Source organism: Oncorhynchus keta, chromosome 2, assembly GCF_023373465.1.
Source record: "Oncorhynchus keta strain PuntledgeMale-10-30-2019 chromosome 2, Oket_V2, whole genome shotgun sequence".
In the NCBI taxonomy this organism is placed as follows: Eukaryota; Metazoa; Chordata; class Actinopteri; order Salmoniformes; family Salmonidae; genus Oncorhynchus; species Oncorhynchus keta.
This window is the reverse complement of record NC_068422.1, coordinates 33888872-33915993: the sequence shown is the minus strand read 5'-3', so window position 1 is coordinate 33915993 and position 27122 is coordinate 33888872. Positions and strand designations below refer to the sequence as shown.

The following is a 27122-nucleotide window of genomic DNA, read 5'->3' as shown; positions in this document are numbered from 1 at the left end:
GCTTCAACTGGAAGCCAGTGGAGAGTGCGGAGGAGCGGGGTGACATGAGAGAACTTGGGAAGGTTGAACACCAGACGGGCTGCGGCGTTCTGGATGAGTTGTAGGGGTTTAATGGCACAGGCAGGGAGCCCAGCCAACAGCGAGTTGCAGTAATCCAGACGGGAGATGACAAGTGCCTGGATTAGGACCTGCGCCGCTTCCTGTGTGAGGCAGGGTCGTACTCTGCGGATGTTGTAGAGCATGAACCTACAGGAACGGGCCACCGCCTTGATGTTAGTTGAGAACGGCAGGGTGTTGTCCAGGATCACGCCAAGGTTCTTAGCGCTCTGGGAGGAGGACACAATGGAGTTGTCAACCATGATGGCGAGATCATGGAACGGCAGTCCTTCCCCGGGAGGAAGAGCAGCTCCGTCTTGCCGAGGTTCAGCTTGAGATGGTGATCCGTCATCCACACTGATATGTCTGCCAGACATGCAGAGATGCGATTCGCCACCTGGTCATCAGAAGGGGGAAAGGAGAAGATTAATTAATTGTGTGTCGTCTGCATAGCAATGATAGGAGAGACCATGTGAGGTTATGACAGAGCCAAGTGACTTGGTGTATAGCGAGAATAGGAGAGGGCCTAGAACAGAGCCCTGGGGGACACCAGTGGTGAGAGCGCGTGGTGAGGAGACAGATTCTCGCCACGCCACCTGGTAGGAGCGACCTGTCAGGTAGGACGCAATCCAAGCGTGGGCCGCGCCGGAGATGCCCAACTCGGAGAGGGTGGAGAGGAGGATCTGATGGTTCACAGTATCATATATATATATATATGTATATATTTTGGGGTTAAGTGAGAAAACCACTCTGGAAAAGGCTAGACTAACTCTTCCGGATGTGAGCGGGAAACAGATTTTAAATTCACTCTCTAGTGATATAAAGAACCATTTAAAAGTAGAGGAGGAGACACGGGTGAAAAAGTCAGACGTGACCCCCACCTGTGGCCTTTCTGTTCCCTCTATCTATCCTCACACTGAGTTGTGCAAGGCAGATCAGGTTTGAAGCATCTGGTCAGCATTGCCTGGCTTTGAGTCAATAGATTGTGACAGCAGTGATGAACAATGTCTTAGGCCAACCAGAACACAGGCTGTAAAAGATAGTAAAGATAAACCTCTAGTGACAGTAATCACACATAAATCAGAATCTCCAAAACAGTTGCATGAATGGTCAAAAACGTTTAAGCATCCACGAGATGAGGGTATCAGAGTTGTGCAGTTTCCGAGTGAAACCAACAACATTATTCGTTCAGTAGAAGAGAAACCTGGTTTATGTCATAATTGCGGGATTTCTGGTCACTGGCAACGAGACTGTTGGAAAAGAAAATGTGATTCTATGAGAAGTGGCCAGGAGAAGCAGGGCCCGTCTAAGGGAAAATGGAATCAAGGCAACAGCCCCAACGACACAATGCTGGTGCTGAAATTTAAGAACCTCTCTCCGTCTCAGCAGCAGAGTTTGCGTCCCATCTCAGCTGGTGTACATATAAAATCAGTTGTAATATTTGTGAACATGATGGTTAACAAATTTGCAGTATATTTTTTTAGTAGATGCGGGTGCTGAAGTCACTGTATTGCCCATATCTTATGTAACACATATACAGTGGAAAGAAAAAGTATATGAACCCTTTGGAATTACCTGGATTTCTGCACAAATTGGTCACAAATTTGATCTGATCTTCATCAAAGCACAGCAATAGACAAACATAGTGTGATACCGCATTACTTGAACACGACTGTTGTGACTTGTTTTGGATCTGATGAGTTTATAGAGTAATTTGTTGGAAAACCCTGAGTTTATTTTATACACAGATGGTTCAAGCATTGTGAAGGGGGGTGTGAGGAAGGTAGGCTGGGCATTGACTACAATGGTCAATGTCACTACCAAGCATGTTAGATTTGAGAACAGCAGACGTTCACTTTGAGCGACACAATGCTTAACTATTGCATAAAACTCTCTAATGGGGAATAACTCCAGGACGGGGACATGACGTAGTGCCAGGACAGTGGGTGATGGTAAAAAATATATGACAGAGACATTAGGGCCAAAATGGGAAGGTAATTATCAAGTTTTGCTGATAACGAGGTCCACAGTAAAAATCCAGGGAAAATCCCAATGGATACATGTCACTCATTTCAAGGTTGTCCATTTTGATGACAAAGCGGAGCCTGGAGAAGAAAGAGCTGATTGATTAGCAATTAGGACTCAATCTCGGGTGAAGAAGCACAGTGAGATGATCAGAACCTGATAAGCTTCTATGTTGTATTACCGCAGTCGTCATATTAGGGATTTCTAGGTGAAATGTAAAAAAAAAATATTGAAAATCGGGACATGATTACTTCGGGAAATCTATGTGAAATATCAATATCTCTTGAAACCAGGACATGTTACTTTAACTGTTTTGTTTCCTTCGTTACAGGTCATGAGAATCTATCGTCTGAGGCTGCAGCAATATCCCTTGACTGTACCTGAAAAGATAAAAGATCCCTGGTGAAGTGCAACCAGTGGAAGGGAAGAAGATTAACTGTACCTGAAACGATAAAAGATCCCTGGTGAAGTGCAAACAGTGGAAGGGAAGAAGATTAACTGTACCTGAAACGATAAAAGATCCCTGGTGAAGTGCAACCAGTGGAAGGGAAGAAGATTGACTGTACCTGAAACGATAAAAGATCCCTGGTGAAGTGCAACCAGTGGAAGGGAAGAAGATTAACTGTACCTGAAACGATAAAAGATCCCTGGTGAAGTGCAAACAGTGGAAGGGAAGAAGATTGACTGTACCTGAAACGATAAAAGGTCCCTGGTGAAGTGCAAACAGTGGAAGGGAAGAAGAATTCCTCACTACCGGCAGACTGTCAGAACATCATTTCTAATAGTTATCTATGTGGGACTGATACCAGTATGGAAGAGATGGTCACTTTTAAAGGACTTTGTGAATGATTACCTTGACAATAGGACGATGGAATATTATTGTCTTGCAGACAAGTGACAGATGTTTGAAATTCTTTTTCTTGTGAGTTTCCTCCTAATACAGGATGTGGGTGGTGTTTCCATTTCTAACACAGAGATGCATCAGCAGGATGAGGGACACTCGGGCATCAATACGTTTCTGTCTCTCTCTCTCTACACTATACCACAGTAGTCAAAGTAGTTGTTGGGTTTGTACATATGCACCATTCACATCAAGGGCAGGTACTCTCTCAGAACTTGTCTCAACTGCACCAAGATGGGTTTGTCAAAGGGTTGACTATAGGAGATATTTGTGCTACGGCGAGTTGGGCATCATCACACACTTTTGTGAGGCTTTAATCGCTTGGATGTCACTGCTCCCAGTTTAGCACACAGTGTGCTTACGGTTGGGACAGGGGAAAGTCACTAGGCAGCACGCCATCTGCACAATACCCAGACTGCCTCATCTGGCAGGGTCAGTTCTGGCTGGTGTGCCAAGGGCCATTTCATTTAGCATCCGTTGGGGTCGGCTTGGGGCGTGATTACATTTCCCCATTGTATGTTGTACCGAAGTTGACTGACATAAAAGGAACATAGCATTATGACTATGCTGTTTGGCCCCCTACCACCCGTTCCTGGGCTCAGTGAAGAGCGATATTAAATGAAAGGAATGAATCAGAGCCTCAAGCTTGTCATCTGTGGAAGACAGCGCTTCCAGCGAGGCATGGATTTCATTGGCTTTGTCAGGCGTGATTGCAGATCCTTCAATCAATGCCTTGAGAGTGCAATTCCCCATAGTATGCTGTACCTTGTTTCCCTCCTTGAACAGTATTGTTAGTCAATGTTAGAGTCTATAATGTTTATTTTGTGTTTGGATATTGTTCTAAATTATATTGTTGGATATAAATGAGAGTAAGAGGCAATGAGTGATGAGATGACTATAGTACCAGTCAGTGGACACGTCGATCTTGGCGATCTTGAAGTTGAGGTCAACCAACCCTCCCACGGGGACACGGTCACTTCCTGTGGCGAAGTGGAGCAGCTTCTTCTGCAGCTCCAAGGGGAAGGCCAGTACCACGTCCTAAGAAATGGCTAAACACACACACAAACAGGTGTTGTCAATAAATAATTCCAGACAGGCAATGTAAAACACGTGACTATTCTGTTATGGCAGCAAGTCAAGACCTACATTTAGACGGCTGTTGTAACATCACTCACGATTGCATGAAATTGAGAGTGAACTACACTCTTACAAAAAAGGGTCCCAAAAGGGTTCTACAGCTGTCCCCATAGAAGAACCCTTTTTGGTTCCAGGTAGAACTCTTTTGGGATCCATGTAGAACCGTCTGTGGAAAGGGTTCTACCTGGGACCAAAAGGGGTCCTTCAAATGGTTATCCTATGGGGACAGCCGAAGAACCCTTTTAGGTTCTCTAGATAGCTCATTTTTTTCTAAGTGTGTACAGCTCCTTGAGAAGTTGAGTTATGTTGCATGACACTGCATTGACTCATGTTATAGGAAAAGTGAATGCATAGACTTGTGTAATAGGAAAGGTCAAATGAAGAGCTATGCTAAGGTTGACTTTCAAATTAAAGCAAGTGATTGGTCCCCCAAGGGGGAAGGGGAGGGAGTGCAGCTAGAGTAAAACAGGCCTGAAAGGGACCCGGAAACGCATGCAGCTGTAAAGTGGCACAGGTTGGCAGAGATGAGTTATGGTGGGGCAACAACTGCACTGACTGGACAGTCGGCAGAGTGGAGGTGGTATAGAGTTCAGCTCGAGGTTTCTCCAACAGAGTGAAAGACCCTATAGCATAATGGGTCTGTCATAATGGCTTGTTGCTAAAGGCTTTGTGGTACTCCACGGTGTAACGCTTGTTCTCTTCTTCTGACGAGGAGTAAGAGAGATCGGACCAATTTGCAGAGTGGTAAGTGTCCATTTTAATAAGTAAAACTGAACACTACAAAATACAAAATAACAAAGTGAAACAAACGAAACAGTCCCGTGTGGCACAAACACGGAAAATAATCACCCACAACTCAAAAGTGAAACCAGGCTACTTAAGTATGATTCTCAACCAGGGACAACGATTGACAGCTGCCTCTGATTGAGAACTATACCACGTGGACCCCACTCCACCATAGTCTTTCCCCGCCTCCTTAACCGCCTCCATGGCCTCCTTAGAGCGGCGATCCTCGCCGCCGACTTCGGACTGGGGACCGTAGCAATGGGTCCCAAATGGACAGGAGATTCCGGCAGCACCGGACGAACGGGAGATTCAGGCAGCACCGGACAGGTGGGAGACTCCGGCAGCTCCGGGACAGACGGGAGACTCTGGCAGCTCCGGACAGACGGGAGACTCTGTTTCAGACAGGTGCATGATAATGGCCCATTCTATATTAAAACTAATTTCGCACATATTATTTAGTATATGCCAATTTGTAAATCGGGAGGTACTGGAACAAAAAGTGAGCTGGAGTGGGGTGACCTGGTGAGCTCTGAGGTACAAGAACGCATGAGAAATAAAATCACCTTAAAAGGCGCTGCATGGTCATTCCGACGTCTGCATTGGCCATGCGTGCAGCATTTATGGTGATACGGCCTCTGCAGTAGTCAGTGCATTCAGCAGAGCTGTTGTGAAGGAAGTTGTCAAGGAAGTGAGTTTGTGTTTATACAGGACCTCCCGCCACCACCTACCATCAACCAATCATGTCAATGCGGAGCTATACGGAGCCTTCCGCATTGTTACAAAATTTGGGGGGCACACAGAGATGCGGTATGGAGCTCAATTTGGCCTTTGCGTGCCTCCGGAGGATATGTTAGTGTCACACCCTCCATAAATTGGCTCTTATATTAAAGCATCACATGCATATCATTGCAGTAGGGTTGGGGAAAATGTTTTGTAGCCTAGGATCTGGAATAAATGTCCTTTTATAAACGCATGCAATTCTAAGTACATGACTGGAGACTGGCAGAATATACAGGCTACTTTGACACTGACAAACTGAGAATCTGAGATCAATAAAAAGGCCCTTGTCTTGAATCCATCAACAGCCTAGGCCTAGCATTGTGGAGATGCCAAAAGCCTATCTCACTCAATATTTGGAAGTTGATCAGATATTTTGGTAGCCTACAGCATACAGATTAGCGTCTTCTCTTTCCAGCAGGAGCCATTTGCTTTCCAACCTTTGTTTTCAGCGATTTTATTTGAAATATTGTCAAAGGCCTTTATTGTCTACACGCTGTTCACTGACAGATTTGCCGCATGTTCCCGACTGTATGTATGTGTGAATATGTATACAATACCAGTCAAAAGTTTGGACACACCTACTCATTCAAGGGTTTTCCTTTATGTTTACTTTTTTCTACATTGTAGAGTAATAGAGAAGACATCAAAACTGCTAAATAATACATATGGAATCATGTACAGTACGAAACAAAAAAGTGTTAAACAAATCTAAATATATTTCATATTTTAGATGCTCCAAAGTAGCCACCCTTTGCCTTGATGACAGCTGTGCACACGCTTGGCATTCTTTCAACCAGCTTCACCTGGCATGTTTTTCCAACAGTCTTGTTTCAGTCCAACTTATCCCAAACCATCTTCCAACAGTCTTGAAGTTATTCCCACATATGCTGAGCACTTGTTGGCTGCATTTCCTTCACTCTGCGGTCCAACTCATCCCAAACCATCTCAATTGGGCTGAGGTCGGGTGATTGTGGAGGCCAGGTCATCTGATGCAGAACTCCATCACTCACCTTCTTGGTCCTATAGCCCTTACACAGCCTGGAGGTGTGTTGGGAGATTGTTCTGTTGAAAAATAAATGATAGTCCCACTAAGTGCAAACCAGATGGGATGGCGTATCTGCATAATGCCATGGTAGTCATGCTGGTTTAGTGTGCCTTGAATTCAAAATAAATCACTGACAGTGTCAACAGCAAAGCACCCCCACACAATAACACCTCTTCCTCCATGCTTCACAGTGGGAACTACACTTGCGGAGATCATCCGTTCCCCTACTCTGCGTCTCACAAAGACACGGCGGTTAGAACCAATAATCTCAAATTTGAACTCATCAGACCAAGAACAGATTTCCCCCGGTCTAATGTCCATTGCTCATGTTTCTTGGCCCAAGCAAGTCTCTTCTTATTATTGGTGTCCTTTAGTAGTGGTTTCTTTGCAGCAGTTCAACCATATGAAGGCGTGTTAAATGTATGCCTACCACGCTGCACCTTGGTCCAATCCCTCTCTAAACGATCGTGACACATCAGCATATACACTGAGTATATTGGGAAAACCTTCCTAATATTGAGTTGCACCCCCGTTTGCCCTCAGAACAGACTCAATTCTTTCTCAATCTGTTACTCAGAACTGCATGAGTTCTAAACCTGTATCAGAATGTTCAAGTTATAAACGTGTATCAGAATGTTCAAGTTATAAACCTGTATCAGAATGTTCAAGTTATAAACCTATATCAGAATGTTCATCTGGATATTTTCTGACCACAGTGACGTGAATAACTCTTATTGTACTTTACGTACCGAAAGACCTCAAAGAACCTGAGAGCCGAGCTGACTTTTACCCCACCCCCCACAGAACGCAGAGAGAAGTCCTGACTCACCATCATAGCGTCTGATGCACACACACTATGGAAGCCATGATAGAAGGCTGCAAACTGCTTGTAAATGGACGTATTCAGTACGAAATCAGTGTACAGCTGAACATATTCTGCAGAGAAAGAAAATAATTTAATAAACCACTCACGCCCACAAATAGAGGAGACATATACTCAAAGACAAAGAGGAGCCTTGTGACATAACATGTAGAACAGAAAAAGACACACTAAGGGGAATTAGATTTAAGTGAATGGCACGTCTCTGTTTTTTTTAACAGAAATGTAGTCCTGGGGCTTCAAAGCTTGATTTCATTGTATCATGTTTTAAATAGACAACCATGACCATTTGATTCGTTGAATAAGCTGTGTTAGAGATGGGATGGAACAAAACAAAGCACATCCTGTGGCCCCTGTATGTTTACCTGTCATATTTTAGCCTACTAAAATGATAGTAAATGATAGTCCCACTAAGTGCAAACCAGATGGGATGGTGTATCTGCATAATGCCGTGGTATTCATGCTCGTTTAGTGTGCCTTGAATTCTAAAACAATCACTGACAGTGTCACCAGCAAAGCACCCTCCCTACACAATAACACCTCTTCCTCCATGCTTCACGGTGGGAACTACACTTGCGGAGATCATCCGTTCTGTTTGTTGATCTTGTCACCTCCAGGTCTCAGGTTATAGGACTTGACCACGCCAAGCTCCTCTTGGAAAACCTAAATCACACACTCATTATCTTTAAAAAAAGAGAGTGAATTTCCTGTGAAAGGCCAAAGCTTATATTAGTTAATGGTCAACATTCACTTACGGTAAACATGTGGGCTTAAAAATAGCCTACTGTAATCAGTAACCAGGGGTATAGATAATGTATTTGCTCTGGTGTTTAACTCAGCGGGTAAGTGAAGGATATAGCATATAGAAGCTGTTTTTTAGAGGGGTAATGGATGATGCTGTGTGTGAACTGAATACGGTTCATTGAGTATACTGAACCTCTGCCTCAGTAAGAGTGAAAGACACTTCACCCAGTAAGATGGTGAAAGACCATTTGCCCTTGACTCAGAGGCCAAAATGCACATTACAAAGATCTTTATCTCAGTATAATAAAAGTTCAGAGGTGTGACAACTTAACTCATGACAAGTGGTGATAGATCGATAAAAGAGTGCTGACTGAATTTGACCTCATACATTCTTACCTTACTAATGCAGACAAGGCATAGAAATGTAAATAAAGACACTCACAGGCTGTCTAAAATCACAATAATAACATATTCACAGTCAGTTGATTAGTTATTGTTGTTCCAATACTGAGATTAAGGTTCACATCCAATGATGGAAATCAAGGCCTCGCCCAGGTAAGAGTTCAGAACTCTTAGACATTGCCTACGGAAAGCATTCACTCCCCTTGACTTTTTCCACATGTTGTTATTACAAAGTGGGATTAAAATGGATTTAGTTGTAATTATTTATAGATAGACCTTACTCACGGTTTCCTCATGTATAAAGGTGGTGGAATTATTAGGGAATTAAGTCAAGTACAGAATACGGTGTATCTGTAGACACCTCTGCCACACCTTAATTTATTAGATCTGCACCCCAAACGAATCGCGGGTGAAGAGCATGCTATTCTCATGGTTAAATTCTAAGTCAGAATACGCATGGCGAGAAAAGTGCATAAAAAGATAATTATGTTCCATTTACGCATGCTTAACTCAGGTTGGAATCGGCCCCCTGGTGCACTGTTGCCCTTGCACAGGTAATAAATAGGAAAGGAGATCAAATTGAATCACATTTTACATCTACAGGTGTAGAGTGTACAGTGAAATGCTTACTTAAAAGCCCTAAATAACTTATTAGAGCTAGGATCTATTTTCCTGACTGACTGACTTGCCCAAAGTAAACTGCCTATTACTCAGGCCCAGAAGCCAGGATGTGCATATAATTGGTAGCATTGGATAGTGGTACTCAGGCCCAGATGCCAGGATATGCATATAATTGGTAGCATTTGATAGAAAACACATGGAAGCTTCTAGAAATGTTAAAATAATGTCTGAGACTATAACACAATTGATATGGCAGGTGAAATTCCAAAGAAAACCCGAACAGATTTTTTTTGAGCTCCCAGGCTCTTATAATGGAAAGCTATGGGTTCTATGTAATTCCAGCTCCCAGAATGCAATTCCTATGGCTTCCATTATATGTCAACAGTCTTTGTTCATTGTTTCAGGCTTGTTTATTCAAAAACAAGCAAGAATTTTGAGTTTTTGTACAAAGACTCCCAGTTCAAAATCAGTCTGTTGGCGCGCACTTACTAACTAATTTTACTTTTCAATTGAACATACTTCTTTCTGTTTGAAATATTATAGTTTATTTACATTTTAGGATACCTGAGGATTAAATAAAAATGTAGTTTGACTTGTTTGAACAAAGTTTAGTGGTAGCTTTTTGGACTCCTTTGTCTGCATGTTGAATGAGTGGCTTACTGAAATCGATGGTGCCAACTAAACAGACTTTTTGGGATATAAAGAAGGATTTTATAACAAAACGACCAATCATGTTGTAGCTGGGACCCTTGGGATTGCAAGCAGAGGAAGATTTTCAAAAGTAAGTGATTTATTTAGATCGCTATTTCTGATTTTATGAAGCCTGTGCTGGTTGAAAAATATTTTGATGTGGGGTGCCATCTTCAAACAATTGCATGGTATGCTTTCGCTAAAAAGCCTATTGTAAATCGGACAACGCAGTTAGATTAACAAGAATGTAAGCTTTTAAATTATATAAGATACTTGTATGTTCATGAATGTTTAAAATTACGATTATCTATTTGAATTGCGCGCCCTCCAATTTCACCGGATGTTGTTTACTGGTGTACCGCTTAAACAACAATGCAGTTCAAGAAATTGAATTAAGAAAATATTTACTAAATAAACTGAGGTAAAAAAAGAACCTGGAAGGTCAGCTAGAAGTCTTCATCCAATTGCCCTTATAGCTGAGCAGCTCTCCAAGCCCATTTGCCAGGTTTAGAAATGGAAAATACTGTATGTCACTTTTATTGCTTACTGTCAACGGAATGCACACGGGTGATATACTACTATGTGTGCCTGCATGAATGTGCGCATTATGTTACCAAGCTTCTGTTTACATTTACATTTACATTTAAGTCATTTAGCAGACGCTCTTATCCAGAGCGACTTACAAATTGGTGCATTCACCTTATGACATCCAGTGGAACAGCCACTTTACAATAGTGCATCTAAATCTTTTAAGGGGGGGGGGGTGAGAAGGATTACTTTATCCTATCCTAGGTATTCTTTAAAGAGGTGGGGTTTCAGGTGTCTCCGGAAGGTGGTGATTGACTCCGCTGTCCTGGCGTCGTGAGGGAGTGTGTTCCACCATTGGGGAGCCAGAGCAGCGAACAGTTTTGACTGGGCTGAGCGGGAACTGTACTTCCTCAGTGGTAGGGAGGCGAGCAGGCCAGAGGTGGATGAACGCAGTGCCCTTGTTTGGGTGTAGGGCCTGATCAGAGCCTGGAGGTACTGAGGTGCCGTTCCCCTCACAGCTCCGTAGGCAAGCACCATGGTCTTGTAGCGGATGCGAGCTTCAACTGGAAGCCAGTGGAGAGAGCGGAGGAGCGGGGTGACGTGAGAGAACTTGGGAAGGTTGAACACCAGACGGGCTGCGGCGTTCTGGATGAGTTGTAGGGGTTTAATGGCACAGGCAGGGAGCCCAGCCAACAGCGAGTTGCAGTAATCCAGACGGGAGATGACAAGTGCCTGGATTAGGACCTGCGCCGCTTCCTGTGTGATATGTTAGGAGCCCTGTTTGAAAGCTGATCATCTGTGTCTGGAGAAATGTGTATTCAGCAAACCATTCAACCATTCAACACAATTGACTTTTCAGATGGGACTGTACTGCAAACAACCTTTAACCGTCTTCTTATTCAGCCCAACTGCAAATTAATTACATAAGGTGAGGGCACGATTTCTGATCGGTCATACAGTGTCATGGCTGTGCCTGCCTGCCACACCCCAAGGGAGCCAGTGCAGAATTACTGTGGCACTTAGAGTATGCCAGGCCCGCCAACCTGCTTCATTGAAGCCACAGTGTTATTAACATGTTTTTTTTTAGGACAGATACGGGAGAGAAAAATGCCTCACTCTTAAAATGCCTCACTCCAGATTCCTGCCTCTTTTTTAAATGTATATTTAGGCAGGAATCTGGCACAGTTTAACAATTAAAACAAAACTCTTATACCAACAAAAAAAACAATGTCAGCAATGGTGACCTGAGAGTTGATTCACATTGGACAGATTGAATGACATTTTTTATTTATTCAGAGGACTTTCAGTGGTTGGATCCAGTCCAAAGGAAAACGTTTGGGAGTAAAGATAGAAAGCTGAATGGTTGGTCCCCCTGCTGGTTAACTGGGGTATTGTGATCCTCACTTTAACCCCCTAAAACCCAAACTGGTCTGCAGGCTAATTTACCTATTCTAATGAGGATGCCTATCCTCAGAGAAAGTGTATTACTCTAAATGCTGTGCTTTAGATGAAGCAATCGTAGAAGACGAACTGGAATAACCTGATGCAGGTCGCCCATCGTAGTGGTTGCCATGCTGGCAGGAGTATTCTGGTCACTTGGCACGATGTGTGGAGTCAAGAGCTTGTTGTAGCAGTATGGAGGGAACTAGATGTCCAGGCAAATGCTGTTGTACACACCAGACCCATGAGCTGACGCACATAGTTAAGGACAATACACTGATTCACAGACAGTTTAGACCATTTTAGGTGATTGGTTTTTACCAAAGCAGGACCAGTGTCTTATGTCAAAAATCTATTATCCTGAGCCATCTAACAATGCCCAGACAATATATGAAATCACTGCACATAACTCAGTGAAAATGAATATATTAGGGCAACACAATAACACAGGACATTTTAACATACTGTACGGTACCATACAACTGCGAATGTTTGGGCTAATGCCCAGTAAACACACAGAGGTTGTGTTTCTGAACTACACCAGGACAGAACAAATTACCATATTGTGTTACTGTGTGTGGTGTGTTCGGTCTACGTCAGCCACCGCCCCTTTCCTACAAAACCCAGGAGGTGAACAGAACATTTAGTCCATTAATTCTCCATCACCTACACACACACACACACACACACACACACACACACACACACACACACACACACACACACACACACACACACACACACACACACACACACACACACACACACACACACACACACACACACACACACGCACTCGCACGCACACTCATGCATGCACACAGACACAAGCAGTAATCCATGCAACCTTGCACGCACACAGACGGAACATTTTCCCAGCTGTCTAGTCTCCATATGGTCTCCGTATGAGGGAGCCACTTTGGCTGTATTTCATAGGAATAGCACACAGATCCCTTTATAATGTGTAACTGCAGGTAGAGTGGGTGCCTTGATTCAAGAGTACAAACACCAAAGTACACATGCATGCAAACTGCTCAGACACACACACACACACACACACACACACACACACACACACACACACACACACACACACACACACACACACACACACACACACACACACACACACACACACACACACACACACACACACACACACACACACACACACGTTTAAAGCGCATTGGAAATTAAACAGGGTTTCTGTAGCGAAGGGAATACACCACCACCTACTACACAACTCAATGTCATTGATTATTTCCATGGTTGATTCTTGGCCTTACATAAGAATCAGATTCTCACTTTACAATGTTAGGCAACACAAAGGCAAGGAGCTTCACACGTCTTTCTTTCGAGGAGTTTGAGGGCAAAGACATAATAGTAGGCTATAGGGAACATACTGTATCACATATAAATGTGCTGTATCATGTGCTTTGAGAGAGTGGTACAGTCCCGTGCCAAGCTATATCAGTACAGGAGCTGACAGACTGACTTCTTGACATTGCGTCTCTGAACCCAGGGCAATCAGAGAGGTAATGCCAGGACAACCGGCTGCCTTCAACTGTCTCTATATTTCTCTCCCTCTCACTTTCTCTCTCCGTCCAAATATCTCTCCTCTGAATCTTTCCTTGTTCTTGTAGTCTCATTTTGCAACATGTCTCTATCGAGCTCATTGGAAGTGATTTAAAAATATATATATATTTAACTTTTATTTAACTAGGCAAGTCAGTTAAGAACAAATTCTTATTTACAATGACGGTCTACACCGGCCAAACCCGAATGACGCTGGGCCAATTGTGCGCCGCCCTATGGGACTCCCAATCATGGCCGGTTGTGATACAGCCTGGATTTGAACCAGGGTGTCTGTAGCGACGCCTCAAGCACTGAGATGCAGTGCGTTAGAAAGCAGGCTCAATTTCCTCACAACACTATTGCAACGTGTACAAATTCCAAGCAACATGCACAAAGTAAGAATGGCATGCTGCGTGCACAGTCTCTGCACTGTGCAAAACGTAACTGTAACATAACACAGAGCTTTGACAAGCGCCAGCTCACCTGCAGGTAGGAATAAACTGGATATGATCAACTTCCTAATGTAGTAATACATCACTCCCTTGAAACACACACAAGGGAAAACATATTCACTCTATTTATTTACCACCTTCTATTGCCATCTCTTGAAAACACACTCATGTAATTTACTTTAATTAAATGACACCCTATGGCAGTTAATGAAAAGAGGTGCTGCACTAAAGAAAACACTATAAACTGGACAAGATGTTGACATAATGCTATTCAGAGGGCTGAGAGGTCAACTCACTCAAATTGTTTGATATGATTCCAACTACTGAGGTGAAAGTTTAAAAATCTTTCCTACTTCCCCAGAGTCTGATGAACTTATGGATACCATTTTTATGTCTCTGCGTGCAGTTTGAAAGAAGTTGCTAACTAGTGTTAGAGCAATGACTGGAAGTCTATAGGAGCTGTTCCCATAACCTTCCAGTCATTGTGCTAATACCAGTTAGCAATGGCTTGCAAAACTACCTTCAACTTCCTTGAAATTGCAAGCAGAGACATAAAAATGGTATCCATAAGTTAATCTGACTCTGGGGAAGTAAAAGGGGCTTAAATGACAAAATTGTACACTATCCTTTTACATTTCCACCAGGTACAACAAGAAAAGGACAGGTTCCAGCCTTCCTCGGGAGTTTTTCCTAGCAACTGTGCTTCTGCACCTGCATTGCTTGTTTTGGGGGTTTTTAGGCTGGGCATCTGTAAAGCACTATGTGAAAACTGCTGATTTTAAAAAGGCTTTATAAAATACATTTGATTGATTGTGACATCCCACTAGAAGGCAGACGCACACCGGGCCGACCAATCGCAGCACAGCGGTTTCTGTGTTGGCGCTGCGGTCACTCGTGATCAGTCCTAACAGCACTAAATCCACACCCATGGATTACATTTTTTGTATCGACAGTAAGTCTTCTTCAGGCAGTGCAACCAGGTAGACAGGTAGATCAAGTCGAGAGGACAACCCTATAAATTAATGTATTGTTATACGAGGTCAAAGTTTGTAAGTCATGAGTACTCCAGGAAAGGCTTTACAGACAAAGGACTATCAACAGGCTGTTTACAATGTTACCTAAATATGTTATGTTAACCAAAAAACAAGAGTCAGATGAATGGACTTAACCTAGATAGAATCGAGCTCGTATATAAATAGGAAGGTACAGTGGGTCAAGTGAGGACAAAAGGCTTGGTTGGTATATTATTACCTTTATTTTACTAGGCAAGTCAGTTAAGAACAAATTCTTATTTTCAATGACGGCCTAGGAACAGTGGATTAACTGCCTGTCCAGGGGCAGAATGACAGATTTGTACCTTGTCAGCTCGTGGATTCGAACTTGCAACCTTTCAGTTACTAGTCCAACACTCTAACCACTATGCTACCCTGCCGCCCCACTAGGCTACCCTACCGTGTACCGGGGTATTTGGAAATAGCCACAGGATGGTTTGTCAATTATTTTAAGTTTTGTAATAAATTTGAATATTTGTATCTACTTTTTAAGTAAATACCAGCAGTGAACTTGTGCAATATGTTAGGAGATAAAGAAGATCGTGTTTCATTTCAGCTGTCACATCATTTTTCATTATGAAGATTACCAGTAGTCCCCAGTCACATGGTATGTGTTTACAAGCACACAACGAGGAAAGAACATATCCTTGTGAGTCACTCACTGTTGTGCAGCACGTGCCAGGTGATCTAGTAACATTATGTAATTCACAACAAAATGTTTGCCAGCAAGATACACTAAAATATCAAAAGTATGTGGACATCCCTTTAAATGAGTGGATTCAGCTATTTCAGCCACACCCCATTGTTGACAGGTGTATAAAATCATCAGACACACAGCCATGCAATCTCCATAGAAACATTGGCAGTAGAATGGCCCTTACTGAAGAGCTCAGTGACTTTCAAGGTGGCACCGTCACAGGATGCCACCTTTCCAACAAGTCAGTTGGTCAGATTTCTGCCCTGCTAGCACTGCCCCAGTCACCTGTAAGTGCTGTTATTGTGAAGTGGAAACGTCTAGGAGCAACAACAGCTCAGCCACGAAATGGTAGGCCACACAAGCTCACAGAACGGGACCGCAGAGTGCTGCAGAGTGTAGAAATTGTCTGTCTTAGGTTGCAACACTCACTACCAAGTTCCAAACTGCCTCTGGAAGCAACGTCAGCACAATAACTGTTTGTCGGGAGCTTCATGAAATAGGTTTCCATGGCCGAGTAGCCTCACACAAGCCTAGCATCACCATGCGTGATGCCAAGCATCGGCTGAAGTGGTGTAAAGCTCACTCTGGAGCAGTGGAAACGCGTTCTCTGGAGTGATGAATCACGCTTCACTATCTGGCAGTCCGACAGGACAAATCTGGGTTTGGCAGATGCCAGGAGAATGCTACCTGCCCCAATGCATAGTGCCAATTCTAAAGTTTGGTGGAGGGGGAATAATGGTCTGGGGCTGTTTTTCATGGTTCAGGCGTGATCGGTGTGGAAAAACTCCATATTAATGCCTATGATTTTGGAATGGTGGTGTCCGCATACTTTTGGCCATGTAGTGTGTCATAACTATTACGTTAACTCTGTAAAAATTGCTAAGTGCTCTGTAGTTGTGCATTTGGTTTGCTAATCACTCAGTGACAATGGCAACTTCATTAAAGTACAACAAATCAGTCTCAATGTCAACAGTGAAGAGGCTACTCCGGGATGCTGGCCTTCCAGGCAGAGTTCCTCTGTCCAGTGTCTGTGTTGTTTTGCCCATCTTAATCTTTTCTTTTTATTGGCCAGTCTGAGTTATGTATGGCTTTTTCTTTACAACTCTGCCTAAAAGGCCAGCATCCCGGAGTCACCATTTCACTGTTGATGCTGTGACTGGTGTTTTGCGGGTATATTTAATGAAGCTGCCAGCTGAGGACTTGTTTCTCAAACTAGACACTCTAATGTACTTGTCCTCTTGCTCAGTTGTACATCAGGGCCTCCCAATTCTCTTTCTATTCTGGTTAGAGCCAGTTGGCTCTGTTCTGTGAAGGGAGTAGTACACAGCGTTGTACCAGATCTTCAGTTTCTTGGCAATTTTTCGCATGGAATAGCCTTTCTTTCTCAGAACAAGAATAGACTGACAAGTTTCAGAAGAAAGGTCTTTGTTTCTGGCCATTTTGAGCCTGTAATCGAACCCACAAATGCTGATGCTCCAGATACTCAACTGGTCTAAAGAAGGCCAGTTGTATTGCTTCTTTAACCAAAACAACAGTTTTCAGCTGTGCTAACATAATTGCAAAAGGGTTTTCTAATGATCAATTAGATTTTTAAAATTATAAACTTGGATTAGCTAACACAATGTGCCATTGGAACACAGGAGATAAGGATGCTGATAATGGGCCTCTGTACACCTATGTAGATATTCCTTAAAAGATTTGCCGTTTCCAGCTACAATAGTCATCTATAACGTTAACAATGTTTACACTGTATTTCTGATCAATTTGATGTTATTTTATTGGACAAAAAAAATGTGCTTTTCTTTCAAAAACAAGGAAATGTCTAAGTGACCCCAAACTTTTGAACCGTAGTCTATGTATGTATGTATGTATGTATGTATGTATGTATGTATGTATGTATGTATGTATGTATGTATGTATGTATGTATGTATGTATGTATGTATGTATGTATGTATGTATGTATGTATGTATGTATGTGTGTGTGTATGTATGTGTGTATATATATAGTGTGTATGTATATGATTGTATGTATATTTTTTTACTACTCTATGGATATAATTATTGTTTGGATAACCTTATTTACTATTATGTGTTGATTTTTACCTTACATTTTTTCACTCTTTATGCGATGCACACTGCAGATAAAACCGGAAGAAGAATTATCACTGAATTACCACAGTGAATTATTGGATTGTTTGTGTCAATTAATCCCATAAGTGATGGGTTGCCAATTGGCGATTTGACACAAATAAATGTTTCATTCATTCATTGTAGGAAGGGGTAAAGTGACTATGCATAGATAATAAACAGCAAGTAGCAGCAGTGTAAAAACAAAGGGGATTCATTGTTCAGCAGTCGTATGGCTTGTGGGTAGAAGCTGTTAAGGTGCCTTTTGGACCTAGACTTGGTGCTCCGAAACCGCTTACCGTGTGGTAGCAGAGAGATCAATCTGACTTGGGTGACTGAAGTCTTTGATCACTTTTGGGGCCTTCCTCTGACATGGTGTCATGTTGGTATGAATGGTGTCATGTTGGTATGAATGATTCGGGAGACAGGCGCAGGAATGTATAATAGTTTTTTACATTACACCCAATTACGGCGTGCCGTGTAAAGGAACGGGAACGAAAACTAAACAAACACATAACAAAACACAACCCAAACAAAAGAGTGAGGAGTACCTAAAATAAATAACACACGGGCACAATGATTAACACACGGGATGAGACCCGTAATCATCTGCGTAATTCACAAGTGCAAAAAGCCCTAAACACACAGCACAGATACGCACACGCACCAACAGACATTGTAACAATAATCGAACCCCAATGGAAACCAAAGGGCACATATATACAAATACTAATCAGTGGGAATAGGGGACAGGTGTGCGTGATGAAAGTTTCGGAGGGATCCGTGACACACCGCCTAGTACATAGATCCTGGATGGCAGGAAGCTTGGCCCCAGTGTTGTACTGGACTGTATGCACTACCCCCGTAGCGATGCAGAGCAGTTGCCATACTAGGCGGTGATGCAACCGGTCAGGATGCTCTTGATGGTACAGCTGTAGAACTTTTTGAGGATCTGGGGACCTATGCTGTCTAATATTTGTTTTGTGCGTGAAGCAAACTGTGAGTAGCATTTTTGAGTTACTTGTATAACTTTACGAGCTTGGATGTTTGTCTTGCAAATAGTTTAGGTCAGAGACTGTATAAAATGTTCGCAATGTGCTCGTTAGCACTTGTTTACATAATATTGCTAACCTTAGGATTACAAAGGCTCAGTAGGGTTTTAAAACAGTGCCCCTTGTGTTCAGTTCTGGTATTACCGAATATATCTTGGTATGGCACAAGGTTGGTATGAAGGTATGACAATCTGAATACCGCCCAAGCCTAGAGGACAACCCTAGGAAAGTTATGTCAGATAACATTGGCTTACAATGACATTACATATGAATGATTGGGTCAATATAATGATTATGTGGCCACTGCCTTCCTAATATGCAGACAGACCAGCAGTCCAGATCAGCTTTATCTTCGGAGGGTTAGGGATGTTATGTTCAGTGGTTTGAAATTGTACTTTTTTGTATCTGTCACTTATTAATCACAGGAAATATCATGTCTTATATCATGAAGATTCTGTTATTGTTCATGTCTCGCAAAATTTGTTTAGATAAGTCCTATGAAATATAGATAGATAATAAGCACATATTGGATGGTTAGACAGATTTATAACATCAAAAATACATTAAAGTATATGTTTCTCCAGTGTGGTTTTCAAGCACTGCCTCATCTGTTGTGTGTGTGTGGTGCAGATTGCTGTATATCTGAAAACATTGACACAGTAATTCCTAGGTTGGGAATGAAAGGATACAGTCCCGACCAATTGAAACTCAAGAGTAGTTGTCACACTTCCAGCTGCTGAACCAATGACAACAGGAATCCTTCAAGTAGGTGAACATGCCTGAAAAAACAAACAATTTTGATATTTAATCCAGTGACTGGGAAAACCCCTCCATAGGCCTAATGTAACACAAACGTCTATTCAATGACTACTTTGATAATATTTTATATAGTAGTTTTCTAAAAGTAGACTGAAAACATTCCCAGGAGCATTCAGCAGCATTCCTTAACCAGATTTAAACACTGACCTTGAAACATGAAACATTATTGTGCCTTTCACAGCTCGGCTATGAAAAGCTGACATGAACTTTCTGGTACAAAAAAAGCAGTTTTAATGAGCGGGCCACAAATGTATCTATGAAAATAATAACTCAGCTTGGAGGACTGTGAGTGAAGGAGAAAGAGCGACTCTTTGCCTCCAAAAGCCACAAGCACACTCACAGTTATTGTGTTTTTATTGGTAGTGTGAGTGTTGCTTAATGGCTAGTATTTGAATTCTGCTGAGATTTCAATTAAAGCTGATTTACTTTCCATTGCATTGCATACAGTATCTAAAATGAGAGAGAGAAACATTTGAAAAATCTTGCATGGGTTTTAGGAAATATATGGATTCTTTGTAAGTTTTGATTAGCCATGGCAAAATGTGTATAATTGCAAGAAATAAGAATTGAAACTGCAATTTGTCTCACAGCCCCATGATAAACTTGTATAACTGCAGGAAACTAGCTTTACAACTGTAAAATGTTCTCTCTGCCACATGAATGACGAAATGTGGTAATTATCTTTAAAACAGCAAATGTGCATCCAAGAGGGCCTCTTTACCCTCCTGACTCACCATAGTCAGTGTGAATAATCTACTGAAGCAGCAGCAGGAGCCACTCCTTGGTGAGGCCTTCCATGTCGAGCCCTGTCGCTCCTATGAAGGTCACCTTGAGCTTTTTCTTTAGGTCCACTTTCTTCGTGCTCAGCTGGACAGGGCGACAGAGGGTTGGAGAGGAGGGGGAGGAGGGGTGACACGTTTTACATCCAGGCAGGTTTTTCAAATCAAGCCATGGTGACAGAATACTTTCTAGAGCAAAAGACCAGATGGGCATTATAGGGGGGGAAGGAATGGGCCCACTAATGGCTCTGTGCTTTAGTGTTATGTATCACCATTAGAAGGCAGAGTGCTGAATAAGCTGTCAGACAGTTATAGTGTTCATGGGACCAGACAACTTCATAAAGAAGAGCATACTGAGTGGGATTTTTTTTATTTTTACAGAGGACAGCGTTTCAACAATGTCTCGACCATACCCAACGCTTGGGCCATCCAGGCTTGGTATGTTAGGTCTTACCTCATCCAGTGAGTCGTGGAGTAGCTGGGCCCGTCGCACCTTGATGTTGAGGAACAGCAGGTTCATGTCCACTCTCTGCCTGCGGGAGACCTTGTTCACCAGGCTTTGCTGGATAAACACATACAGTTTTTTTTATTTTTATATGAAAGCAGGTCATCTCAGTTTATGCACAGCTCAGAGTCAACGGTGTCGATGATAAAGGAAAGTTGACAGAAGACACTAGGCTGTGTGTCTCACTCTGGTCTTGCAGATCATCTGCTGTTCTGAGTCCCTCTGGAAGATGGTTCTCTTCACCATTGTTGACAGGATAAATGGGAACTGGCATGAAGAGAACCTGAGGAGTAGAAGAGAGGACAAAATAATGGATTGGGAAAAATAACTGCAAATATGGAAGCATGAAGATTTCCATGAAGAGGAAGAGAACAACCCACAGTCTCTGGTCTGATTCAGATCCATAATAATTTCCATCTTTAGAATGAGGAATGATTGTGCAATATCCTTCTCTCTCCATAACATGTGTCTCTTTACGGTCACACTTCATATGGAGGCGTGGTGCTCTGTTTTGAGTTTCGGCTCTGACTCACAGAGCTGTTCCACTGAGGGTAGTCACAGTGAGAGAAGAACTGGGGAGGCTCACCTTCTGTAGCACTGCATTAGCACTTTGAACTGTTCATATGAGGTATGACACACAAGAGGGAGCTCTATCATCAAAAACGTGGAATGGGCAAGCAGGGAGAGAGGAAAAACATGAAGCTTATGAGAAGTACAGAGAATTCAGAAAGTATTCAGACCCCTTCACTTTTTCCACATTTTGTTACATTACAGTCCTATTCTAAAATGTATTAAATTAATTGTTATCCTCATCAATCTACACACAATGTTCCATAACGACAAAACAAAAACAGATGTTTTGACATTTTTGCAAATGTATTAAAAATAAAAAAAACAGATACCTTTTTTCAAGTTTTCAGACCCTTTGCTATGAGACTCTAAATTGAACTCAGATGCATCTTGTTTCCATTGATCATCCTTGTGATGTTTCTACAACTTCATTGGAGTCCACCTGTGGTAAATTCAATTAATTGGACATAATTTGGATAGGCACAAACCTGTCTATTTAAGGTTCCACAGTTGACAGTGTATATCAGAGATAAAGCCAAGCCATCAGGTCAAAGGAAATGGCCGTAGAGCTCCGAGACAGGATTGTGTTCACAGATCTGGGGAAGGGTCAGAAAAAAAATCTGCAGCATTGAAGGTTCCCAAATATACAGTGGCCTCAATCATTCTTACATGGTAGAAGTTTGGAACCACCAAGACTCTTCTTAGAGCTGGCTGCCCAGTTTTTCAGAGGCAGGGACTGGGAGAATAGCCAGGATCGAGGGAAAAGATGAATGGAGCAAAGTACAGTGAGATCCTTGATAAAAACCTTCTCTAGAGCGCTCAGGATTTCAGACTGGGGCAAAAGTTCACCTTACAACAGGACAATGACCCTAAGCACACAGCCAAGACAGCGCAGGAGTGGCTTCGGGACAAGTCTCTGAATGTCCTTGAGTAGCTCATAGAGAGCTTGGTCTTGAACGTCTCTGGAGAGACCTGCCAATAGCTTTGCAGAGACACTCCCCATCCAATCGGACAGAGCTTGAGAGGATCTGCAGAGAAGAATGTGCCAAGCTTGTAGCGTCATACCCAAGAAGACTCAAGGCTTTAATCGCTGCCAAAGGTGCTATTTTATTTTTTATTTTTTTTACTGTTTTTGCTTTGTCATTATCGGGTATTGTGTGTAGCAGATTGATGAAGGAAATTGTGTAAAATCCATTTAAGAACAAGGCTGTAACAAAATGTGGAAAAAGTCAAGGGCTCTGAATACTTTCTGAATGTGCAGTGTTTTCTGCCCTCTGTACCATGTGCTGTCAATCATTTACTGATACTGATTAATACAGAAACGGGAAAACAACTTGCTGTGGTTTACATTCTTCCCAACAGGGCTTCCCATCTCTGTTCAGGGTTGAAGACATTTAAACAAGAAGAATGTATGGCCTATAAGAAAGGCTCAGAAAATGTCCTGGTCAGGAAAACTCCTTAGCTCTGAATATGGGATATGGGTGTTGCTCCTGTGGACTGGTGACTCACTTGTTGGAGTTCCCATGGCTCGCCCAGGTGTGATACTGCTCCATGATGTCAATGTGGTCCAAGGTGATGTTGTAGAAGTCCGTGAAGGAGATGATAGGGGGCTTGGATATGCTGTTAGCTGCGTCTGGTGTGGACAGGGTATACCACGGTATTAGAGTTTATCTACACGTCTATAAATTACTTTATAGTACACGTGAAATATGATCTCTACCTAGGTTCTATATGCATGAAAAACCAATTCACCCCTTTGACCTCCACCCTCTTGACAGCACCTGAAACTCCAGCCTCCCTTGAGCAAATAGCCTTTCGCTCTGTTTCTGGTAGGCCTATGTGTGAGTATTAGGTTTTACAGCACATACTATACTAAGAGCTCATTTTGCAGCACTGCGGGATACCCAGAGCCCCATGAATATCCCCCTTTCCTGATGTTGTGGACATGACATATTGAAGAGGGCAAGGACCTTGGTGGCAGCTGGAATCCCTCAGGACCACTTGGTCAGAGGGGGCAGCTCATCAGGAGGAGCTGCGAACAGACTAGTGGAGATGAAGTGAAGAAGACACTCCACCAGCTGCCTGAAACGCCTTGAACGGCTGCGTTCTCTGTAACCCAGAGGTTAGAATACTGCAGGGTATATGGTACCCTTACAGTTTCTTTAAGCCTGTGGCAGTGGTGGTTTGGAAAGCACATAATAACCCACTTTCCACAGGAAATGACAGGGATTCATGGAAAGCGAAAATCTGATGATGGGAGCAGTATAATATTACAAGGACGCGTACTCTGAGCATGTACTGACTAAGTGTTAAGTGTCGTCATTGACATTTTCAACCTCTCCCTGATCCAGTCTGTAATACCTACATGTTTCAAGCAGACTACTATAATCTCTGTGCACAAGAATGACAAGGTAACCTTTCTAAATTACTATCACCCCACTGTTATATGCTTTGAAAGACTCATGGCTCACATTAACATCATCATCCCAGTCCCCTGGACACACCCCAATTTGCATACCACATCAGAAAGACAAAGGGGCTGATCGTGAACTACAGGAAACAGAGGGTCGAGCACGCCTCCATTCACATCGACGGGGCTGTAGTGGAGTGGGTCGAGAGCTTAAATTTGCTCGCTGTCCACATCACTAAGGATCTATCGTGGTCCAAACACACCAACACAGTCGTGATTAGGACATGCCAACACCTCTTCCATCAGGAAGCAGAAAAGATTTGGCGTGGACCCTCAGATCCTCAAAAAGTTACACAGCTACACTAATGAGAGCATCTCGACTGGCTGCATCGCTGATTGGTATGGCAACTGCTTGGCATCCGACCGTAAGGCGCTACAGAGGGTAGTGCGCACTGTACAGTACATCACTGGGGCTGAGCTCCCTGCAATCCAGGACCTCTCTATTCGGCGCCAGGACCTCTCCATGAAGCAGTGTCAGAGGAAGGCCCTAAAAATGGTCAAAGACTCCAGCCAATCAAGTCATAGACTGTTCTCTCTGCTACCGCATGCCAAGCAGTATTGTCTGGAACCAACAGGACCCGGAATAGCTTCTACCCCCAAGCCATAAGACTGCTAAATAGTCTAGGTAGCTATTTGGTTAACTATTTAACTATCTGCTTTGACCCTTTTTGCACTAACTTTTTTAACTCATCACATACGCTGCTGCTACTGTTTATTGTCCCTTTGTTCCTAATTATATATACATATCTACCTCATTTACCTCGTACCCCTGCACATCGTCTCAGTACTGGTACCCCTTGTGTATTACCAAGTTGTCATTACTCATGTTTATCTATGAATGTTTTTCTATTATTTCTCTATTTTCTTTCTCTCTGCATAGTTGGGAAGGGCGGTAAACATTTCACTGTTAGTCGACACCTGTTGCTTACGAAGCGTGTGACGGATAACATTGGACTTAATTTCATTTATATGATTGTCCTTAAAGGAAACCTCTACCCAAAAATGATCTTTTGGTATTTGTTTCATTAGTTCATAGATGATATAGTCCCAAAATGTTTTGCATGTCAGCAATCAAGTTTTCAAGACACTTTCATATATCTTGAAATCTTGATTGATGACATGCAAAACATTTTGGGACTATATCAACAATGGACTAACATAACAAATACCAAAATATAGTTTTTGGGTGGAATTTTCCTTTAAGTACACATAAGCAATGCTGTATGTATGGTAAACAGTTGCTGCAGTGTAGCAACAGTTATCATATTAAAAGTACATGGTAGTAGAGGTGTAAATTGAATACAGCACTCACCCTTTCCATTCTCTCAATAAGCTGCTAATGATTCCCTTCAACACTTATTTCTGGATGTCTTGGGTCTAAAAGAACATAAACAAACATGAGTTAACCTTTGAATCGGGTGAATATGACCCAAATGCTGCTAGTTTCAGAAATAACTTTCAGGGGGAAAATTCTGAATATGATTTGATTAGTTTATTTTACCATACCATCCTTTTCCCTAGAAATGTCATGTACTTACATGTACTTACAGTGCAGAGTAAAGCATCATAAACAGCATTCACACATTTTGAGTTGACTCCAGAATCCTCTATTGTGTTAAATGGGCCATTAGCTTCTAAGATAGGAGGAAAAGAGTGTTTCCCGCTCTTATATGGTTTTATTTAAGGGCTTTTTAATGACAATTAATTATTTTCTCACAAGGGGCACCTGCTAGTGCCAAACCCTGGACTTGTTTGGCAGGGAGAACATATGTGTGTGTGTTGAACTATTCTCGCATGACACCAAAAAAACAAGGCTTGCACCGCTATGAGCAGTATGGATTACACATTTTTTTACTCTTACATTACCCACAGTTGGTTTCCTCATTAATAACACTTTCCAGAACGAGTACATGCTGTTCTGTATGCTTTCCATCTTAAGATAATTCTCAATAGAGAAACAGGTGCTGCAAATATCAATAATTTAACAAATGGAACTAATGTAAACCAAAGGATTTAGAATATTATAAAATTGGTAATGTATCTTCGGGAAAAGCCACAACATAAAACAAAAAGACAACATGAATCATTTGAAAAGCCATTAGTCAAAGGTAGTCAGGTAGAAATCTCACATATCCCTCCAGTCCCCTGAGATTGTGGCTCGCTCTATATGTCTTCCCTGCAACACCGTGGAAAGAATACATCAATAGATCATTGTCGTAGCAAATCAAAGGTCATGGTGATCATAAGAGGGGATTAAGGTAGGCTACTCACTGTTACACAAGGTCAATGGAAGGTCATAATGTAGCTAATTGAGAGAGGTATTACTCACTGGAACTCTTTGGTGGTTTTAGTGTGGAGAGGGATGATAGGGTCAGAGGGGAACGGGGCCTTCACCTCGGGGGGAAGTGTGTCGATGGAGAACCTCTGTTTCTGCATCACATTCCAGCAAATAGAAGGTAGCTCCCTCCCTGGGAAATTACAAAAGGCACACATGGTTCTCTATACATAGAGTATAATACATACGACTAATGTGTACTGTGGCAGATATGTAAATAGTTTTTTCACTGCTTGCAAAGACACAGATTGGATACATACAGTAGTTCCACAATGCACATGATTCACATGATTCATCAGATCCTCCTCTCCACCCTCTCTGAGTTGGGCATCTCCGGCGCGGCCCACGCTTGGATTGCGTCCTACCTGACAGGTCGCTCCTACCAGGTGGCGTGGCGAGAATCTGTCTCCTCACCACGCGCTCTCACCACTGGTGTCCCCCAGGGCTCTGTTCTAGGCCCTCTCCTATTCTCGCTATACACCAAGTCACTTGGCTCTGTCATAACCTCACATGGTCTCTCCTATCATTGCTATGCAGACGACACACAATTAATCTTCTCCTTTCCCCCTTCTGATGACCAGGTGGCAAATCGCATCTCTGCATGTCTGGCAGA

The 27122-nt window shown here is 42.6% G+C and overlaps 1 pseudogene; it reads right to left on the bottom strand.

Moving 5' to 3' along the window:
- LOC118361232 (probable E3 ubiquitin-protein ligase HECTD2) overlaps positions 1 to 27122 on the bottom strand; it is a 47535-nt pseudogene that overhangs the window by 10814 nt on the left and 9599 nt on the right.